This window comes from Colletes latitarsis, unplaced genomic scaffold (assembly GCF_051014445.1).
Source record: "Colletes latitarsis isolate SP2378_abdomen unplaced genomic scaffold, iyColLati1 scaffold0042, whole genome shotgun sequence".
In the NCBI taxonomy this organism is placed as follows: Eukaryota; Metazoa; Arthropoda; class Insecta; order Hymenoptera; family Colletidae; genus Colletes; species Colletes latitarsis.
Genome location: NW_027488392.1, coordinates 199808 through 222307, shown reverse-complemented (window position 1 = coordinate 222307; position 22500 = coordinate 199808).

Here is a 22500-nt window from a genome sequence, read left to right as displayed (position 1 = left end):
GGAACACGATGGCGTCGTCAAAAGTGCAGGTCGTCGAGCTAGTTTTCGAGAAAAAAAAAAAAAAATTCTCAAAACTCGACAAAAAAATAAAACGATCAGTGGACCGTGTAGAGAATCTAAAACTGCATAAGAATCGTATAGACCAAAATTGGCGTTCACGTGCTCGTTTTTGAGAAAAAAGTTAAAAAAGCTCTCAAAATTCGAGATAAAAAAAAAAAAACCATCTACCAGGTAGCCAACGGTAAACGGTACAAGTATCGTACGGGCGAAAACGAGCGTTACCGTGCTCGTTTTCGAGTTATTGACGAAAAACAGCCTGGAGCGATCGGTCCGGCGGTCGACGCGCGAAAGTTTCTAAGTCCGCTCTGCTCCGAAACACCGCTCCGGCGTCAAAAATCGTCGTAGGACAAAAAATAGACACGCTATCTTGCAGGAAAAAATCCGGGGAACACGATGGCGTCGTCAAAAGTGCAGGTCGTCGAGCTCGTTTTCGAGAAAAAAAAAAAAAAATTCTCAAAATTCGACAAAAAAATAAAACGATCAGTGGACCGTGTAGAGAATATAAAACTGCATAAGAATCGTATAGACGAAAATTGGCGTTCACGTGCTCGTTTTTGTGGAAAAAATTAAAAAAGCTCTCAAACTTCGAGATAAAAAAAAAAAAAACCGTCTACCAGGTAGCCAACGGTAAACGGTACAAGTATCGTACGGGCGAAAACGAGCGTTACCGTGCTCGTTTTCGAGTTATTGACGAAAAACAGCCTGGAGCGATCGGTCCGGCGGTCGACGCGCGAAAGTTTCTAAGTCCGCTCTGCTCCGAATCATCGCTCCGGCGTCAAAAATCGTCGTAGGACAAAAAATCGCCACCCTATCTTGCAGGAAAAAATCCGGGGAACACGATGGCGTCGTCAAAAGTGCAGGTCGTCGAGCTCGTTTTCGAGAAAAAAAAAAAAAAATTCTCAAAACTCGACAAAAAAATAAAACGATCAGTGGACCGTGTAGAGAATCTAAAACTGCATAAGAATCGTATAGACCAAAATTGGCGTTCACGTGCTCGTTTTTGAGAAAAAAGTTAAAAAAGCTCTCAAAATTCGAGATAAAAAAAAAAAAAACCATCTACCAGGTAGCCAACGGTAAACGGTACAAGTATCGTACGGGCGAAAACGAGCGTTACCGTGCTCGTTTTCGAGTTATTGACGAAAAACAGCCTGGAGCGATCGGTCCGGCGGTCGACGCGCGAAAGTTTCTAAGTCCGCTCTGCTCCGAAACACCGCTCCGGCGTCAAAAATCGTCGTAGGACAAAAAATAGACACGCTATCTTGCAGGAAAAAATCCGGGGAACACGATGGCGTCGTCAAAAGTGCAGGTCGTCGAGCTCGTTTTCGAGAAAAAAAAAAAAAAATTCTCAAAATTCGACAAAAAAATAAAACGATCAGTGGACCGTGTAGAGAATATAAAACTGCATAAGAATCGTATAGACGAAAATTGGCGTTCACGTGCTCGTTTTTGTGGAAAAAATTAAAAAAGCTCTCAAACTTCGAGATAAAAAAAAAAAAAACCGTCTACCAGGTAGCCAACGGTAAACGGTACAAGTATCGTACGGGCGAAAACGAGCGTTACCGTGCTCGTTTTCGAGTTATTGACGAAAAACAGCCTGGAGCGATCGGTCCGGCGGTCGACGCGCGAAAGTTTCTAAGTCCGCTCTGCTCCGAATCATCGCTCCGGCGTCAAAAATCGTCGTAGGACAAAAAATCGCCACCCTATCTTGCAGGAAAAAATCCGGGGAACACGATGGCGTCGTCAAAAGTGCAGGTCGTCGAGCTCGTTTTCGAGAAAAAAAAAAAAAAATTCTCAAAATTCGACAAAAAAATAAAACGATCAGTGGACCGTGTAGAGAATATAAAACTGCATAAGAATCGTATAGACCAAAATTGGCGTTCACGTGCTCGTTTTTGAGAAAAAAGTTAAAAAAGCTCTCAAAATTCGAGATAAAAAAAAAAAAAACCATCTACCAGGTAGCCAACGGTAAACGGTACAAGTATCGTACGGGCGAAAACGAGCGTTACCGTGCTCGTTTTCGAGTTATTGACGAAAAACAGCCTGGAGCGATCGGTCCGGCGGTCGACGCGCGAAAGTTTCTAAGTCCGCTCTGCTCCGAAACACCGCTCCGGCGTCAAAAATCGTCGTAGGACAAAAAATAGACACGCTATCTTGCAGGAAAAAATCCGGGGAACACGATGGCGTCGTCAAAAGTGCAGGTCGTCGAGCTCGTTTTCGAGAAAAAAAAAAAAAAATTCTCAAAATTCGACAAAAAAATAAAACGATCAGTGGACCGTGTAGAGAATATAAAACTGCATAAGAATCGTATAGACCAAAATTGGCGTTCACGTGCTCGTTTTTGAGAAAAAAGTTAAAAAAGCTCTCAAAATTCGAGATAAAAAAAAAAAAAACCATCTACCAGGTAGCCAACGGTAAACGGTACAAGTATCGTACGGGCGAAAACGAGCGTTACCGTGCTCGTTTTCGAGTTATTGACGAAAAACAGCCTGGAGCGATCGGTCCGGCGGTCGACGCGCGAAAGTTTCTAAGTCCGCTCTGCTCCGAAACACCGCTCCGGCGTCAAAAATCGTCGTAGGACAAAAAATAGACACGCTATCTTGCAGGAAAAAATCCGGGGAACACGATGGCGTCGTCAAAAGTGCAGGTCGTCGAGCTCGTTTTCGAGAAAAAAAAAAAAAAATTCTCAAAATTCGACAAAAAAATAAAACGATCAGTGGACCGTGTAGAGAATATAAAACTGCATAAGAATCGTATAGACGAAAATTGGCGTTCACGTGCTCGTTTTTGTGGAAAAAATTAAAAAAGCTCTCAAACTTCGAGATAAAAAAAAAAAAAACCGTCTACCAGGTAGCCAACGGTAAACGGTACAAGTATCGTACGGGCGAAAACGAGCGTTACCGTGCTCGTTTTCGAGTTATTGACGAAAAACAGCCTGGAGCGATCGGTCCGGCGGTCGACGCGCGAAAGTTTCTAAGTCCGCTCTGCTCCGAATCATCGCTCCGGCGTCAAAAATCGTCGTAGGACAAAAAATCGCCACCCTATCTTGCAGGAAAAAATCCGGGGAACACGATGGCGTCGTCAAAAGTGCAGGTCGTCGAGCTCGTTTTCGAGAAAAAAAAAAAAAAATTCTCAAAATTCGACAAAAAAATAAAACGATCATTGGACCGTGTAGAGAATCTAAAACTGCATAAGAATCGTATAGACCAAAATTGGCCTTAACGTGCTGGTTTTCGAGTTATTGACGATAAGCCGGTATATATATGTCCGAGATAAAAAAAAAGATAGGGACAGTGGGAATCTCCTATACTATCACGGGCGTGTATTCTCCTACTAGTTTGATGGTTGCTGTTGCATAAACCACCGACTGTTTGGCCCGCCGTTTAACCGCGCGGTTTAAAATTGCAACACAATGTTGGTGTCGCTCCGGGGTGAAAAAATGGAAAAACGACATACTTTACGCATAGGGGCGGCTGATCTTAACATATTTTGTCATGTCACCACCCCAGTGACTCTAAGACGGATTTTGCCGTCGCACGTTTTTTTATTAAAAAGTTATTAGTATATAGAAGATTTCGTTAAGCAAAAAGACACGAATATGGGAGTAGGACAAAAAATCGCCAGCCTATCTTGCAGGAAAAAATCCGGGGAACACGATGGCGTCGTCAAAAGTGCAGGTCGTCGAGCTAGTTTTCGAGAAAAAAAAAAAAAAATTCTCAAAACTCGACAAAAAAATAAAACGATCAGTGGACCGTGTAGAGAATCTAAAACTGCATAAGAATCGTATAGACCAAAATTGGCGTTCACGTGCTCGTTTTTGAGAAAAAAGTTAAAAAAGCTCTCAAAATTCGAGATAAAAAAAAAAAAACCATCTACCAGGTAGCCAACGGTAAACGGTACAAGTATCGTACGGGCGAAAACGAGCGTTACCGTGCTCGTTTTCGAGTTATTGACGAAAAACAGCCTGGAGCGATCGGTCCGGCGGTCGACGCGCGAAAGTTTCTAAGTCCGCTTTGCTCCGAAACACCGCTCCGGCGTCAAAAATCGTCGTAGGACAAAAAATAGACACGCTATCTTGCAGGAAAAAATCCGGGGAACACGATGGCGTCGTCAAAAGTGCAGGTCGTCGAGCTCGTTTTCGAGAAAAAAAAAAAAAAATTCTCAAAATTCGACAAAAAAATAAAACGATCAGTGGACCGTGTAGAGAATATAAAACTGCATAAGAATCGTATAGACGAAAATTGGCGTTCACGTGCTCGTTTTTGTGGAAAAAATTAAAAAAGCTCTCAAACTTCGAGATAAAAAAAAAAAAAACCGTCTACCAGGTAGCCAACGGTAAACGGTACAAGTATCGTACGGGCGAAAACGAGCGTTACCGTGCTCGTTTTCGAGTTATTGACGAAAAACAGCCTGGAGCGATCGGTCCGGCGGTCGACGCGCGAAAGTTTCTAAGTCCGCTCTGCTCCGAATCATCGCTCCGGCGTCAAAAATCGTCGTAGGACAAAAAATCGCCACCCTATCTTGCAGGAAAAAATCCGGGGAACACGATGGCGTCGTCAAAAGTGCAGGTCGTCGAGCTCGTTTTCGAGAAAAAAAAAAAAAAATTCTCAAAATTCGACAAAAAAATAAAACGATCAGTGGACCGTGTAGAGAATATAAAACTGCATAAGAATCGTATAGACCAAAATTGGCGTTCACGTGCTCGTTTTTGAGAAAAAAGTTAAAAAAGCTCTCAAAATTCGAGATAAAAAAAAAAAAAACCATCTACCAGGTAGCCAACGGTAAACGGTACAAGTATCGTACGGGCGAAAACGAGCGTTACCGTGCTCGTTTTCGAGTTATTGACGAAAAACAGCCTGGAGCGATCGGTCCGGCGGTCGACGCGCGAAAGTTTCTAAGTCCGCTCTGCTCCGAAACACCGCTCCGGCGTCAAAAATCGTCGTAGGACAAAAAATAGACACGCTATCTTGCAGGAAAAAATCCGGGGAACACGATGGCGTCGTCAAAAGTGCAGGTCGTCGAGCTCGTTTTCGAGAAAAAAAAAAAAAAATTCTCAAAATTCGACAAAAAAATAAAACGATCAGTGGACCGTGTAGAGAATATAAAACTGCATAAGAATCGTATAGACGAAAATTGGCGTTCACGTGCTCGTTTTTGTGGAAAAAATTAAAAAAGCTCTCAAAATTCGAGATAAAAAAAAAAAAAACCATCTACCAGGTAGCCAACGGTAAACGGTACAAGTATCGTACGGGCGAAAACGAGCGTTACCGTGCTCGTTTTCGAGTTATTGACGAAAAACAGCCTGGAGCGATCGGTCCGGCGGTCGACGCGCGAAAGTTTCTAAGTCCGCTCTGCTCCGAAACACCGCTCCGGCGTCAAAAATCGTCGTAGGACAAAAAATAGACACGCTATCTTGCAGGAAAAAATCCGGGGAACACGATGGCGTCGTCAAAAGTGCAGGTCGTCGAGCTCGTTTTCGAGAAAAAAAAAACAAAATTCTCAAAATTCGACAAAAAAATAAAACGATCAGTGGACCGTGTAGAGAATATAAAACTGCATAAGAATCGTATAGACGAAAATTGGCGTTCACGTGCTCGTTTTTGTGGAAAAAATTAAAAAAGCTCTCAAACTTCGAGATAAAAAAAAAAAAAACCGTCTACCAGGTAGCCAACGGTAAACGGTACAAGTATCGTACGGGCGAAAACGAGCGTTACCGTGCTCGTTTTCGAGTTATTGACGAAAAACAGCCTGGAGCGATCGGTCCGGCGGTCGACGCGCGAAAGTTTCTAAGTCCGCTCTGCTCCGAAACACCGCTCCGGCGTCAAAAATCGTCGTAGGACAAAAAATCGCCACCCTATCTTGCAGGAAAAAATCCGGGGAACACGATGGCGTCGTCAAAAGTGCAGGTCGTCGAGCTAGTTTTCGAGAAAAAAAAAAAAAAATTCTCAAAACTCGACAAAAAAATAAAACGATCAGTGGACCGTGTAGAGAATCTAAAACTGCATAAGAATCGTATAGACCAAAATTGGCGTTCACGTGCTCGTTTTTGAGAAAAAAGTTAAAAAAGCTCTCAAAATTCGAGATAAAAAAAAAAAAAACCATCTACCAGGTAGCCAACGGTAAACGGTACAAGTATCGTACGGGCGAAAACGAGCGTTACCGTGCTCGTTTTCGAGTTATTGACGAAAAACAGCCTGGAGCGATCGGTCCGGCGGTCGACGCGCGAAAGTTTCTAAGTCCGCTCTGCTCCGAAACACCGCTCCGGCGTCAAAAATCGTCGTAGGACAAAAAATAGACACGCTATCTTGCAGGAAAAAATCCGGGGAACACGATGGCGTCGTCAAAAGTGCAGGTCGTCGAGCTCGTTTTCGAGAAAAAAAAAAAAAAATTCTCAAAATTCGACAAAAAAATAAAACGATCAGTGGACCGTGTAGAGAATATAAAACTGCATAAGAATCGTATAGACGAAAATTGGCGTTCACGTGCTCGTTTTTGTGGAAAAAATTAAAAAAGCTCTCAAACTTCGAGATAAAAAAAAAAAAAACCGTCTACCAGGTAGCCAACGGTAAACGGTACAAGTATCGTACGGGCGAAAACGAGCGTTACCGTGCTCGTTTTCGAGTTATTGACGAAAAACAGCCTGGAGCGATCGGTCCGGCGGTCGACGCGCGAAAGTTTCTAAGTCCGCTCTGCTCCGAATCATCGCTCCGGCGTCAAAAATCGTCGTAGGACAAAAAATCGCCACCCTATCTTGCAGGAAAAAATCCGGGGAACACGATGGCGTCGTCAAAAGTGCAGGTCGTCGAGCTCGTTTTCGAGAAAAAAAAAAAAAAATTCTCAAAATTCGACAAAAAAATAAAACGATCAGTGGACCGTGTAGAGAATATAAAACTGCATAAGAATCGTATAGACCAAAATTGGCGTTCACGTGCTCGTTTTTGAGAAAAAAGTTAAAAAAGCTCTCAAAATTCGAGATAAAAAAAAAAAAAACCATCTACCAGGTAGCCAACGGTAAACGGTACAAGTATCGTACGGGCGAAAACGAGCGTTACCGTGCTCGTTTTCGAGTTATTGACGAAAAACAGCCTGGAGCGATCGGTCCGGCGGTCGACGCGCGAAAGTTTCTAAGTCCGCTCTGCTCCGAAACACCGCTCCGGCGTCAAAAATCGTCGTAGGACAAAAAATAGACACGCTATCTTGCAGGAAAAAATCCGGGGAACACGATGGCGTCGTCAAAAGTGCAGGTCGTCGAGCTCGTTTTCGAGAAAAAAAAAAAAAAATTCTCAAAATTCGACAAAAAAATAAAACGATCAGTGGACCGTGTAGAGAATATAAAACTGCATAAGAATCGTATAGACGAAAATTGGCGTTCACGTGCTCGTTTTTGTGGAAAAAATTAAAAAAGCTCTCAAAATTCGAGATAAAAAAAAAAAAAACCATCTACCAGGTAGCCAACGGTAAACGGTACAAGTATCGTACGGGCGAAAACGAGCGTTACCGTGCTCGTTTTCGAGTTATTGACGAAAAACAGCCTGGAGCGATCGGTCCGGCGGTCGACGCGCGAAAGTTTCTAAGTCCGCTCTGCTCCGAAACACCGCTCCGGCGTCAAAAATCGTCGTAGGACAAAAAATAGACACGCTATCTTGCAGGAAAAAATCCGGGGAACACGATGGCGTCGTCAAAAGTGCAGGTCGTCGAGCTCGTTTTCGAGAAAAAAAAAACAAAATTCTCAAAATTCGACAAAAAAATAAAACGATCAGTGGACCGTGTAGAGAATATAAAACTGCATAAGAATCGTATAGACGAAAATTGGCGTTCACGTGCTCGTTTTTGTGGAAAAAATTAAAAAAGCTCTCAAACTTCGAGATAAAAAAAAAAAAAACCGTCTACCAGGTAGCCAACGGTAAACGGTACAAGTATCGTACGGGCGAAAACGAGCGTTACCGTGCTCGTTTTCGAGTTATTGACGAAAAACAGCCTGGAGCGATCGGTCCGGCGGTCGACGCGCGAAAGTTTCTAAGTCCGCTCTGCTCCGAAACACCGCTCCGGCGTCAAAAATCGTCGTAGGACAAAAAATCGCCACCCTATCTTGCAGGAAAAAATCCGGGGAACACGATGGCGTCGTCAAAAGTGCAGGTCGTCGAGCTAGTTTTCGAGAAAAAAAAAAAAAAATTCTCAAAACTCGACAAAAAAATAAAACGATCAGTGGACCGTGTAGAGAATCTAAAACTGCATAAGAATCGTATAGACGAAAATTGGCGTTCACGTGCTCGTTTTTGTGGAAAAAATTAAAAAAGCTCTCAAAATTCGAGATAAAAAAAAAAAAAACCATCTACCAGGTAGCCATCGGTAAACGGTACAAGTATCGTACGGGCGAAAACGAGCGTTACCGTGCTCGTTTTCGAGTTATTGACGAAAAACAGCCTGGAGCGATCGGTCCGGCGGTCGACGCGCGAAAGTTTCTAAGTCCGCTCTGCTCCGAAACACCGCTCCGGCGTCAAAAATCGTCGTAGGACAAAAAATAGACACGCTATCTTGCAGGAAAAAATCCGGGGAACACGATGGCGTCGTCAAAAGTGCAGGTCGTCGAGCTCGTTTTCGAGAAAAAAAAAAAAAAATTCTCAAAATTCGACAAAAAAATAAAACGATCAGTGGACCGTGTAGAGAATATAAAACTGCATAAGAATCGTATAGACGAAAATTGGCGTTCACGTGCTCGTTTTTGTGGAAAAAATTAAAAAAGCTCTCAAAATTCGAGATAAAAAAAAAAAAAACCATCTACCAGGTAGCCATCGGTAAACGGTACAAGTATCGTACGGGCGAAAACGAGCGTTACCGTGCTCGTTTTCGAGTTATTGACGAAAAACAGCCTGGAGCGATCGGTCCGGCGGTCGACGCGCGAAAGTTTCTAAGTCCGCTCTGCTCCGAATCATCGCTCCGGCGTCAAAAATCGTCGTAGGACAAAAAATCGCCACCCTATCTTGCAGGAAAAAATCCGGGGAACACGATGGCGTCGTCAAAAGTGCAGGTCGTCGAGCTCGTTTTCGAGAAAAAAAAAAAAAAATTCTCAAAATTCGACAAAAAAATAAAACGATCATTGGACCGTGTAGAGAATCTAAAACTGCATAAGAATCGTATAGACCAAAATTGGCCTTAACGTGCTGGTTTTCGAGTTATTGACGATAAGCCGGTATATATATGTCCGAGATAAAAAAAAAGATAGGGACAGTGGGAATCTCCTATACTATCACGGGCGTGTATTCTCCTACTAGTTTGATGGTTGCTGTTGCATAAACCACCGACTGTTTGGCCCGCCGTTTAACCGCGCGGTTTAAAATTGCAACACAATGTTGGTGTCGCTCCGGGGTGAAAAAATGGAAAAACGACATACTTTACGCATAGGGGCGGCTGATCTTAACATATTTTGTCATGTCACCACCCCAGTGACTCTAAGACGGATTTTGCCGTCGCACGTTTTTTTATTAAAAAGTTATTAGTATATAGAAGATTTCGTTAAGCAAAAAGACACGAATATGGGAGTAGGACAAAAAATCGCCAGCCTATCTTGCAGGAAAAAATCCGGGGAACACGATGGCGTCGTCAAAAGTGCAGGTCGTCGAGCTAGTTTTCGAGAAAAAAAAAAAAAAATTCTCAAAACTCGACAAAAAAATAAAACGATCAGTGGACCGTGTAGAGAATCTAAAACTGCATAAGAATCGTATAGACCAAAATTGGCGTTCACGTGCTCGTTTTTGAGAAAAAAGTTAAAAAAGCTCTCAAAATTCGAGATAAAAAAAAAAAAACCATCTACCAGGTAGCCAACGGTAAACGGTACAAGTATCGTACGGGCGAAAACGAGCGTTACCGTGCTCGTTTTCGAGTTATTGACGAAAAACAGCCTGGAGCGATCGGTCCGGCGGTCGACGCGCGAAAGTTTCTAAGTCCGCTCTGCTCCGAAACACCGCTCCGGCGTCAAAAATCGTCGTAGGACAAAAAATAGACACGCTATCTTGCAGGAAAAAATCCGGGGAACACGATGGCGTCGTCAAAAGTGCAGGTCGTCGAGCTCGTTTTCGAGAAAAAAAAAAAAAAATTCTCAAAATTCGACAAAAAAATAAAACGATCAGTGGACCGTGTAGAGAATATAAAACTGCATAAGAATCGTATAGACGAAAATTGGCGTTCACGTGCTCGTTTTTGTGGAAAAAATTAAAAAAGCTCTCAAACTTCGAGATAAAAAAAAAAAAAACCGTCTACCAGGTAGCCAACGGTAAACGGTACAAGTATCGTACGGGCGAAAACGAGCGTTACCGTGCTCGTTTTCGAGTTATTGACGAAAAACAGCCTGGAGCGATCGGTCCGGCGGTCGACGCGCGAAAGTTTCTAAGTCCGCTCTGCTCCGAATCATCGCTCCGGCGTCAAAAATCGTCGTAGGACAAAAAATCGCCACCCTATCTTGCAGGAAAAAATCCGGGGAACACGATGGCGTCGTCAAAAGTGCAGGTCGTCGAGCTCGTTTTCGAGAAAAAAAAAAAAAAATTCTCAAAATTCGACAAAAAAATAAAACGATCAGTGGACCGTGTAGAGAATATAAAACTGCATAAGAATCGTATAGACCAAAATTGGCGTTCACGTGCTCGTTTTTGAGAAAAAAGTTAAAAAAGCTCTCAAAATTCGAGATAAAAAAAAAAAAAACCATCTACCAGGTAGCCAACGGTAAACGGTACAAGTATCGTACGGGCGAAAACGAGCGTTACCGTGCTCGTTTTCGAGTTATTGACGAAAAACAGCCTGGAGCGATCGGTCCGGCGGTCGACGCGCGAAAGTTTCTAAGTCCGCTCTGCTCCGAAACACCGCTCCGGCGTCAAAAATCGTCGTAGGACAAAAAATAGACACGCTATCTTGCAGGAAAAAATCCGGGGAACACGATGGCGTCGTCAAAAGTGCAGGTCGTCGAGCTCGTTTTCGAGAAAAAAAAAAAAAAATTCTCAAAATTCGACAAAAAAATAAAACGATCAGTGGACCGTGTAGAGAATATAAAACTGCATAAGAATCGTATAGACGAAAATTGGCGTTCACGTGCTCGTTTTTGTGGAAAAAATTAAAAAAGCTCTCAAAATTCGAGATAAAAAAAAAAAAAACCATCTACCAGGTAGCCAACGGTAAACGGTACAAGTATCGTACGGGCGAAAACGAGCGTTACCGTGCTCGTTTTCGAGTTATTGACGAAAAACAGCCTGGAGCGATCGGTCCGGCGGTCGACGCGCGAAAGTTTCTAAGTCCGCTCTGCTCCGAAACACCGCTCCGGCGTCAAAAATCGTCGTAGGACAAAAAATAGACACGCTATCTTGCAGGAAAAAATCCGGGGAACACGATGGCGTCGTCAAAAGTGCAGGTCGTCGAGCTCGTTTTCGAGAAAAAAAAAACAAAATTCTCAAAATTCGACAAAAAAATAAAACGATCAGTGGACCGTGTAGAGAATATAAAACTGCATAAGAATCGTATAGACGAAAATTGGCGTTCACGTGCTCGTTTTTGTGGAAAAAATTAAAAAAGCTCTCAAACTTCGAGATAAAAAAAAAAAAAACCGTCTACCAGGTAGCCAACGGTAAACGGTACAAGTATCGTACGGGCGAAAACGAGCGTTACCGTGCTCGTTTTCGAGTTATTGACGAAAAACAGCCTGGAGCGATCGGTCCGGCGGTCGACGCGCGAAAGTTTCTAAGTCCGCTCTGCTCCGAAACACCGCTCCGGCGTCAAAAATCGTCGTAGGACAAAAAATCGCCACCCTATCTTGCAGGAAAAAATCCGGGGAACACGATGGCGTCGTCAAAAGTGCAGGTCGTCGAGCTAGTTTTCGAGAAAAAAAAAAAAAAATTCTCAAAACTCGACAAAAAAATAAAACGATCAGTGGACCGTGTAGAGAATCTAAAACTGCATAAGAATCGTATAGACCAAAATTGGCGTTCACGTGCTCGTTTTTGAGAAAAAAGTTAAAAAAGCTCTCAAAATTCGAGATAAAAAAAAAAAAAACCATCTACCAGGTAGCCAACGGTAAACGGTACAAGTATCGTACGGGCGAAAACGAGCGTTACCGTGCTCGTTTTCGAGTTATTGACGAAAAACAGCCTGGAGCGATCGGTCCGGCGGTCGACGCGCGAAAGTTTCTAAGTCCGCTCTGCTCCGAAACACCGCTCCGGCGTCAAAAATCGTCGTAGGACAAAAAATAGACACGCTATCTTGCAGGAAAAAATCCGGGGAACACGATGGCGTCGTCAAAAGTGCAGGTCGTCGAGCTCGTTTTCGAGAAAAAAAAAAAAAAATTCTCAAAATTCGACAAAAAAATAAAACGATCAGTGGACCGTGTAGAGAATATAAAACTGCATAAGAATCGTATAGACGAAAATTGGCGTTCACGTGCTCGTTTTTGTGGAAAAAATTAAAAAAGCTCTCAAACTTCGAGATAAAAAAAAAAAAAACCGTCTACCAGGTAGCCAACGGTAAACGGTACAAGTATCGTACGGGCGAAAACGAGCGTTACCGTGCTCGTTTTCGAGTTATTGACGAAAAACAGCCTGGAGCGATCGGTCCGGCGGTCGACGCGCGAAAGTTTCTAAGTCCGCTCTGCTCCGAATCATCGCTCCGGCGTCAAAAATCGTCGTAGGACAAAAAATCGCCACCCTATCTTGCAGGAAAAAATCCGGGGAACACGATGGCGTCGTCAAAAGTGCAGGTCGTCGAGCTCGTTTTCGAGAAAAAAAAAAAAAAATTCTCAAAATTCGACAAAAAAATAAAACGATCAGTGGACCGTGTAGAGAATATAAAACTGCATAAGAATCGTATAGACCAAAATTGGCGTTCACGTGCTCGTTTTTGAGAAAAAAGTTAAAAAAGCTCTCAAAATTCGAGATAAAAAAAAAAAAAACCATCTACCAGGTAGCCAACGGTAAACGGTACAAGTATCGTACGGGCGAAAACGAGCGTTACCGTGCTCGTTTTCGAGTTATTGACGAAAAACAGCCTGGAGCGATCGGTCCGGCGGTCGACGCGCGAAAGTTTCTAAGTCCGCTCTGCTCCGAATCATCGCTCCGGCGTCAAAAATCGTCGTAGGACAAAAAATCGCCACCCTATCTTGCAGGAAAAAATCCGGGGAACACGATGGCGTCGTCAAAAGTGCAGGTCGTCGAGCTCGTTTTCGAGAAAAAAAAAAAAAAATTCTCAAAATTCGACAAAAAAATAAAACGATCAGTGGACCGTGTAGAGAATATAAAACTGCATAAGAATCGTATAGACGAAAATTGGCGTTCACGTGCTCGTTTTTGTGGAAAAAATTAAAAAAGCTCTCAAAATTCGAGATAAAAAAAAAAAAAACCATCTACCAGGTAGCCAACGGTAAACGGTACAAGTATCGTACGGGCGAAAACGAGCGTTACCGTGCTCGTTTTCGAGTTATTGACGAAAAACAGCCTGGAGCGATCGGTCCGGCGGTCGACGCGCGAAAGTTTCTAAGTCCGCTCTGCTCCGAAACACCGCTCCGGCGTCAAAAATCGTCGTAGGACAAAAAATCGCCACCCTATCTTGCAGGAAAAAATCCGGGGAACACGATGGCGTCGTCAAAAGTGCAGGTCGTCGAGCTAGTTTTCGAGAAAAAAAAAAAAAAATTCTCAAAACTCGACAAAAAAATAAAACGATCAGTGGACCGTGTAGAGAATCTAAAACTGCATAAGAATCGTATAGACCAAAATTGGCGTTCACGTGCTCGTTTTTGAGAAAAAAGTTAAAAAAGCTCTCAAAATTCGAGATAAAAAAAAAAAAAACCATCTACCAGGTAGCCAACGGTAAACGGTACAAGTATCGTACGGGCGAAAACGAGCGTTACCGTGCTCGTTTTCGAGTTATTGACGAAAAACAGCCTGGAGCGATCGGTCCGGCGGTCGACGCGCGAAAGTTTCTAAGTCCGCTCTGCTCCGAAACACCGCTCCGGCGTCAAAAATCGTCGTAGGACAAAAAATAGACACGCTATCTTGCAGGAAAAAATCCGGGGAACACGATGGCGTCGTCAAAAGTGCAGGTCGTCGAGCTCGTTTTCGAGAAAAAAAAAAAAAAATTCTCAAAATTCGACAAAAAAATAAAACGATCAGTGGACCGTGTAGAGAATATAAAACTGCATAAGAATCGTATAGACGAAAATTGGCGTTCACGTGCTCGTTTTTGTGGAAAAAATTAAAAAAGCTCTCAAAATTCGAGATAAAAAAAAAAAAAACCATCTACCAGGTAGCCAACGGTAAACGGTACAAGTATCGTACGGGCGAAAACGAGCGTTACCGTGCTCGTTTTCGAGTTATTGACGAAAAACAGCCTGGAGCGATCGGTCCGGCGGTCGACGCGCGAAAGTTTCTAAGTCCGCTCTGCTCCGAAACACCGCTCCGGCGTCAAAAATCGTCGTAGGACAAAAAATAGACACGCTATCTTGCAGGAAAAAATCCGGGGAACACGATGGCGTCGTCAAAAGTGCAGGTCGTCGAGCTCGTTTTCGAGAAAAAAAAAACAAAATTCTCAAAATTCGACAAAAAAATAAAACGATCAGTGGACCGTGTAGAGAATATAAAACTGCATAAGAATCGTATAGACGAAAATTGGCGTTCACGTGCTCGTTTTTGTGGAAAAAATTAAAAAAGCTCTCAAACTTCGAGATAAAAAAAAAAAAAACCGTCTACCAGGTAGCCAACGGTAAACGGTACAAGTATCGTACGGGCGAAAACGAGCGTTACCGTGCTCGTTTTCGAGTTATTGATGAAAAACAGCCTGGAGCGATCGGTCCGGCGGTCGACGCGCGAAAGTTTCTAAGTCCGCTCTGCTCCGAAACACCGCTCCGGCGTCAAAAATCGTCGTAGGACAAAAAATCGCCACCCTATCTTGCAGGAAAAAATCCGGGGAACACGATGGCGTCGTCAAAAGTGCAGGTCGTCGAGCTAGTTTTCGAGAAAAAAAAAAAAAAATTCTCAAAACTCGACAAAAAAATAAAACGATCAGTGGACCGTGTAGAGAATCTAAAACTGCATAAGAATCGTATAGACCAAAATTGGCGTTCACGTGCTCGTTTTTGAGAAAAAAGTTAAAAAAGCTCTCAAAATTCGAGATAAAAAAAAAAAAAACCATCTACCAGGTAGCCAACGGTAAACGGTACAAGTATCGTACGGGCGAAAACGAGCGTTACCGTGCTCGTTTTCGAGTTATTGACGAAAAACAGCCTGGAGCGATCGGTCCGGCGGTCGACGCGCGAAAGTTTCTAAGTCCGCTCTGCTCCGAAACACCGCTCCGGCGTCAAAAATCGTCGTAGGACAAAAAATAGACACGCTATCTTGCAGGAAAAAATCCGGGGAACACGATGGCGTCGTCAAAAGTGCAGGTCGTCGAGCTCGTTTTCGAGAAAAAAAAAAAAAAATTCTCAAAATTCGACAAAAAAATAAAACGATCAGTGGACCGTGTAGAGAATATAAAACTGCATAAGAATCGTATAGACGAAAATTGGCGTTCACGTGCTCGTTTTTGTGGAAAAAATTAAAAAAGCTCTCAAACTTCGAGATAAAAAAAAAAAAAACCGTCTACCAGGTAGCCAACGGTAAACGGTACAAGTATCGTACGGGCGAAAACGAGCGTTACCGTGCTCGTTTTCGAGTTATTGACGAAAAACAGCCTGGAGCGATCGGTCCGGCGGTCGACGCGCGAAAGTTTCTAAGTCCGCTCTGCTCCGAATCATCGCTCCGGCGTCAAAAATCGTCGTAGGACAAAAAATCGCCACCCTATCTTGCAGGAAAAAATCCGGGGAACACGATGGCGTCGTCAAAAGTGCAGGTCGTCGAGCTCGTTTTCGAGAAAAAAAAAAAAAAATTCTCAAAATTCGACAAAAAAATAAAACGATCAGTGGACCGTGTAGAGAATATAAAACTGCATAAGAATCGTATAGACGAAAATTGGCGTTCACGTGCTCGTTTTTGTGGAAAAAATTAAAAAAGCTCTCAAACTTCGAGATAAAAAAAAAAAAAACCGTCTACCAGGTAGCCAACGGTAAACGGTACAAGTATCGTACGGGCGAAAACGAGCGTTACCGTGCTCGTTTTCGAGTTATTGACGAAAAACAGCCTGGAGCGATCGGTCCGGCGGTCGACGCGCGAAAGTTTCTAAGTCCGCTCTGCTCCGAATCATCGCTCCGGCGTCAAAAATCGTCGTAGGACAAAAAATCGCCACCCTATCTTGCAGGAAAAAATCCGGGGAACACGATGGCGTCGTCAAAAGTGCAGGTCGTCGAGCTCGTTTTCGAGAAAAAAAAAAAAAAATTCTCAAAATTCGACAAAAAAATAAAACGATCAGTGGACCGTGTAGAGAATCTAAAACTGCATAAGAATCGTATAGACCAAAATTGGCGTTCACGTGCTCGTTTTTGAGAAAAAAGTTAAAAAAGCTCTCAAAATTCGAGATAAAAAAAAAAAAAACCATCTACCAGGTAGCCAACGGTAAACGGTACAAGTATCGTACGGGCGAAAACGAGCGTTACCGTGCTCGTTTTCGAGTTATTGACGAAAAACAGCCTGGAGCGATCGGTCCGGCGGTCGACGCGCGAAAGTTTCTAAGTCCGCTCTGCTCCGAAACACCGCTCCGGCGTCAAAAATCGTCGTAGGACAAAAAATAGACACGCTATCTTGCAGGAAAAAATCCGGGGAACACGATGGCGTCGTCAAAAGTGCAGGTCGTCGAGCTCGTTTTCGAGAAAAAAAAAAAAAAATTCTCAAAATTCGACAAAAAAATAAAACGATCAGTGGACCGTGTAGAGAATATAAAACTGCATAAGAATCGTATAGACGAAAATTGGCGTTCACGTGCTCGTTTTTGTGGAAAAAATTAAAAAAGCTCTCAAAATTCGAGATAAAAAAAAAAAAAACCATCTACCAGGTAGCCATCGGTAAACGGTACAAGTATCGTACGGGCGAAAACGAGCGTTACCGTGCTCGTTTTCGAGTTATTGACGAAAAACAGCCTGGAGCGATCGGTCCGGCGGTCGACGCGCGAAAGTTTCTAAGTCCGCTCTGCTCCGAAACACCGCTCCGGCGTCAAAAATCGTCGTAGGACAAAAAATAGACACGCTATCTTGCAGGAAAAAATCCGGGGAACACGATGGCGTCGTCAAAAGTGCAGGTCGTCGAGCTCGTTTTCGAGAAAAAAAAAAAAAAATTCTCAAAATTCGACAAAAAAATAAAACGATCAGTGGACCGTGTAGAGAATCTAAAACTGCATAAGAATCGTATAGACGAAAATTGGCCTTAACGTGCTGGTTTTCGAGTTATTGACGATAAGCCGGTATATATATGTCCGAGATAAAAAAAAAGATAGGGACAGTGGGAATCTCCTATACTATCACGGGCGTGTATTCTCCTACTAGTTTGATGGTTGCTGTTGCATAAACCACCGACTGTTTGGCCCGCCGTTTAACCGCGCAGTTTAAAATTGCAACACAATGTTGGTGTCGCTCCGGATCGAAAAAATGGAAAAACGACATACTTTACGCATAGGGGCGGCTGATCTTAACATATTTTGTCAATGTCATCTTCCCAGTGACCCTAGGAAGGAGTTTGCCGTTGCACGTTTTCCTATTAAAAAGTAATTAGTGTACAAAAATTTTCGTGAAGCAAAAAACAAGAATATGAAAGTACGTTCCATGAGCATTACGGTGAATAAAACAGAAATTAAAAATTCCCGAGGGGTTGAACAGCATCATATTGAATTCGTTTTGCTGACTGGGGTCTGCGCCCCCCAGACCCCCGCTACACTAGCCCAGACCAAACCCACTTTGTAATAGTGGTATCATATTAAATTGAACAGCATCGTACTTAATTCGTTTTGCTGAATGGGGGGCTGCGCCCCCCAAACCCCCGCTACACTAGCCCAGACCTAACCCATTTTGTAATAGCGGTATCAAATTAAATTGAACAGCATCGTACTAAATTCGTTTTGCTGACTGGGGGGCTGCGCCCCCCAGACCCCCGCAACACTAGCCCGGACCTAACCCACTTTGTAATAGCGGTATCATATTAAATTGAACAGCATCGTACTAAATTCGTTTTGCTGAATGGGGGGCTGCGCCCCCCAAACCCCCGCTACACTAGCCCAGACCTAACCCATTTTGTAATAGCGGTATCAAATTAAATTGAACAGCATCATATTGAATTCGTTTTGCTGACTGGGGTCTGCGCCCCCCAGACCCCCGCTACAATAGCCCAGACCTAACCCACTTTGTAATAGTGGTATCATATTAAATTGAACAGCATCGTACTTAATTCGTTTTGCTGAATGGGGGGCTGCGCCCCCCAAACCCCCGCTACATTAGCCCAGACCTAACCCATTTTGTAATAGCGGTATCAAATTAAATTGAACAGCATCGTACTAAATTCGTTTTGCTGACAGGGGTCTGCGCCCCCCAGACCCCCGCTACACTAGCCCAGACCTAACCCCCTTTGTAATAGCGGTATCATATTAAATTGAACAGCATCATATTGAATTCGTTTTGCTGACTGGGGTCTGCGCGCCCCAGACCCCCGCAACACTAGCCCGGACCTAACCCACTTTGTAATAGCGGTATCACATTAAATTGAACAGCATCGTACTAAATTCGTTTTGCTGAATGGGGGGCTGCGCCCCCCAAACCCCCGCTACACTAGCCCAGACCTAACCCATTTTGTAATAGCGGTATCAAACTAAATTGAACAGCATCATATTGAATTCGTTTTGCTGACTGGGGTCTGCGCCCCCCCGACCCCCGCTACAATAGCCCAGACCTAACCCACTTTGTAATAGTGGTATCATATTAAATTGAACAGCATCGTACTTAATTCGTTTTGCTGAATGGGGGGCTGCGCCCCCCAAACCCCCGCTACACTAGCCCAGACCTAACCCATTTTGTAATAGCGGTATCAAATTAAATTGAACAGCATCGTACTAAATTCGTTTTGCTGACAGGGGTCTGCGCCCCCCAGACCCCCGCTACACTAGCCCAGACCTAACCCCCTTTGTAATAGCGGTATCATATTAAATTGAACAGCATCATATTGAATTCGTTTTGCTGACTGGGGTCTGCGCGCCCCAGACCCCCGCAACACTAGCCCGGACCTAACCCACTTTGTAATAGCGGTATCATATTAAATTGAACAGCATCGTACTAAATTCGTTTTGCTGAATGGGGGGCTGCGCCCCCCAAACCCCCGCTACACTAGCCCAGACCTAACCCATTTTGTAATAGCGGTATCAAATTAAATTGAACAGCATCATATTGAATTCGTTTTGCTGACTGGGGTCTGCGCCCCCCAGACCCCCGCTACACTAGCCCAGACCTAACCCACTTTGTAATAGTGGTATCATATTAAATTGAACAGCATCGTACATAATTCGTTTTGCTGAATGGGGGGCTGCGCCCCCCAAACCCCCGCTACACTAGCCCAGACCTAACCCATTTTGTAATAGCTGTATCAAATTAAATTGAACAGCATCATATTGAATTCGTTTTGCTGACAGGGGTCTGCGCCCCCCAGACCCCCGCTACACTAGCCCAGACCTAACCCACTTTGTAATAGTGGTATCATATTAAATTGAACAGCATCGTACATAATTCGTTTTGCTGAATGGGGGGCTGCGCCCCCCAAACCCCCGCTACACTAGCCCAGACCTAACCCATTTTGTAATAGCGGTATCAAATTAAATTGAACAGCATCATATTGAATTCGTTTTGCTGACTGGGGTCTGCGCCCCCCAAACCCCCGCTACACTAGCCCAGACCTAACCCATTTTGTAATAGCGGTATCAAATTAAATTGAACAGCATCATATTGAATTCGTTTTGCTGACTGGGGTCTGCGCCCCCCAAACCCCCGCTACACCAGCCCAGACCTAACCCATTTTGTAATAGCGGTATCAAATTAAATTGAGCAGCATCATATTGAATTCGTTTTGCTGACAGGGGTCTGCGCCCCCCAGACCCCCGCTACACTAGCCCAGACCTAACCCCCTTTGTAATAGCGGTATCATATTAAATTGAACAGCATCATATTGAATTCGTTTTGCTGACTGGGGTCTGCGCGCCCCAAACCCCCGCAACACTGGCCCAGACCTAGCCCATTTTGTAATGACTGTATTGGAACTGCGTTAGGGCTAGTTTAGAATTGGTTAGGTGAAGTAATGCGGAGAGCAGTTTCGCCTGCGTCCCGGGATGCTTGTTGGCATGAGTGGTGTCTGAATGAGTAAAGACGGATGAGACACTTGTGGGGTATGGTGAGTCAGATTCCCAAACTACCCATATATTCTTCTGAGGCATGGGTGCCTATCCAAGGATCTCCTTCGGTATCTAAAACAGAAATAAAAAAAAAAAAAAAAAAAAAAAAAAAAAAATGAATATGGACTGTGTTAGGACTGAATTGGATAAGGTCTGGGTTACGTCTCGGTTAGGTCTGAGTTAGGACTGGTTTAAGACTGGGTTAGGACTGGGTTAGGACTGGGTTAGGACTGGGTTAGGTCTGGGTTAGGACTGGGTTAGGTCTGGGTTAGGTCTGGGTTAGGACTGGGTTAGGTCTGGGTTAGGACTGGGTTAGGACTGGGTTAGGTCTGGGTTAGGTCTGGGTTAGGTCTGGGTTAGGACTGGGTTAGGACTGGGTTACGACTGGGTTAGGTCTGGGTTACGACTGGGTTAGGTCTGGGTTACGACTGGGTTAGGTCTGGGTTACGACTGGGTTAGGTCTGGGTTACGACTGGGTTAGGATTGGGTTAGGTCTGGTTTAGGACTGGGTTAGGTCTAGGTTAGGACTGGGTTAGGTCTGGGTTAGGTCTGGGTTAGGACTGGGTTAGGTCTGGGTTAGGACTGGGTTAGTACTGGGTTAGGACTGGGTTAGGTCTGGGTTAGGTCTGGGTTATTTCTGGGTTAGGTCTGGGTTAGGTCTGGGTTAGGTCTGGGTTAGGGCTGGGTTAGGTCTGGGTTAGGTCTGGGTCAGGTCTGGGGTATTTCTGGGTTAGGACTGGGTTAGGTCTGGGTTAGGTCTGGGTTATTTCTGGGTTAGGTCTGGGTTAGGTCTGGGTTAGGTCTGGGTTAGGTCTGGGTTAGGACTGGGTTAGGTCTGGGTTAGGACTGGGTTAGGTCTGGGTTAGGTCTGGGTTAGGTCTGGGTTAGGTCTGGGTTATTTCTGGGTTAGGTCTGGGTTAGGTCTGGGTTAGGTCTGGGTTAGGGCTGGGTTAGGTCTGGGTTAGGTCTGGGTCAGGTCTGGGGTATTTCTGGGTTAGGACTGGGTTAGGTCTGGGTTAGGACTGGGTTAGGTCTGGGTTAGGACTGGGTTAGGACTGGGTTAGGTCTGGGTTAGGTCTGGGTTAGGTTTGGGTTAGGACTGGGTAGGTTCTGGGTTAGGACTTGGTTAGGACTGGGTTAGGACTGTGTTAGGACTGGGTTAGGTCTGGGTTAGGTCTGGGTTAGGACTGGGTTAGGTCTGGGTTAGGACTGGGTTAGGACTGGGTTAGGTCTGGGTTAGGTCTGGGTTAGGACTGGGTTAGGTCTGGGTTAGGACTGGGTTAGGTCTGGGTTAGTACTGGATTTGGTTAGGTCTGGGTTAGGTCTGGGTTAGGTCTGGGTTAGGACTGGGTTAGGACTGGGTTAGGTCTGGGTTAGGACTGGGTTAGGACTGGGTTAGGACTGGGTTAGGTCTGGGTTAGGTCTGGGTTATTTCTGGGTTAGGTCTGGGTTAGGTCTGGGTTAGGTCTGGGTTAGGTCTGGGTTAGGTCTGGGTTAGGACTGGGTTAGGACTGGGTTAGGTCTGGGTTAGGACTGGGTTAGGTCTGGGTTAGGACTGGGTTAGGTCTGGGTTAGGTCTGGGTTCGGTCTGGGTTAGGACTGGGTTAGGTCTGGGTTAGGTCTGGGTTAGGTCTGGGTTAGGTCTGGGTTAGGACTGGGTTAGGACTGGGTTAGGACTGGGTTAGGTCTGGGTTAGGTCTGGGTTATTTCTGGGTTAGGACTGGGTTAGGACTGGGTTAGGACTGGGTTAGGTCTGGGTTAGGTCTGGGTTAGGTCTGAGTTAGGTCTGGGTTAGGACTGGGTTAGGACTGGGTTAGGTCTGGGTTAGGTCTGGGTTAGGACTGGGTTAGGACTGGGTTAGGTCTGGGTTAGGTCTGGGTTAGGACTGGGTTAGGTCTGGGTTAGGACTGGGTTAGGTCTGGGTTAGTACTGGATTTGGTTAGGTCTGGGTTAGGTCTGGGTTAGGTCTGGGTTAGGTCTGGGTTAGGACTGGGTTAGGTCTGGGTTAGGACTGGGTTAGGTCTGGGTTAGTACTGGATTTGGTTAGGTCTGGGTTAGGTCTGGGTTAGGTCTGGGTTAGGACTGGGTTAGGACTGGGTTAGGTCTGGGTTAGGACTGGGTTAGGAC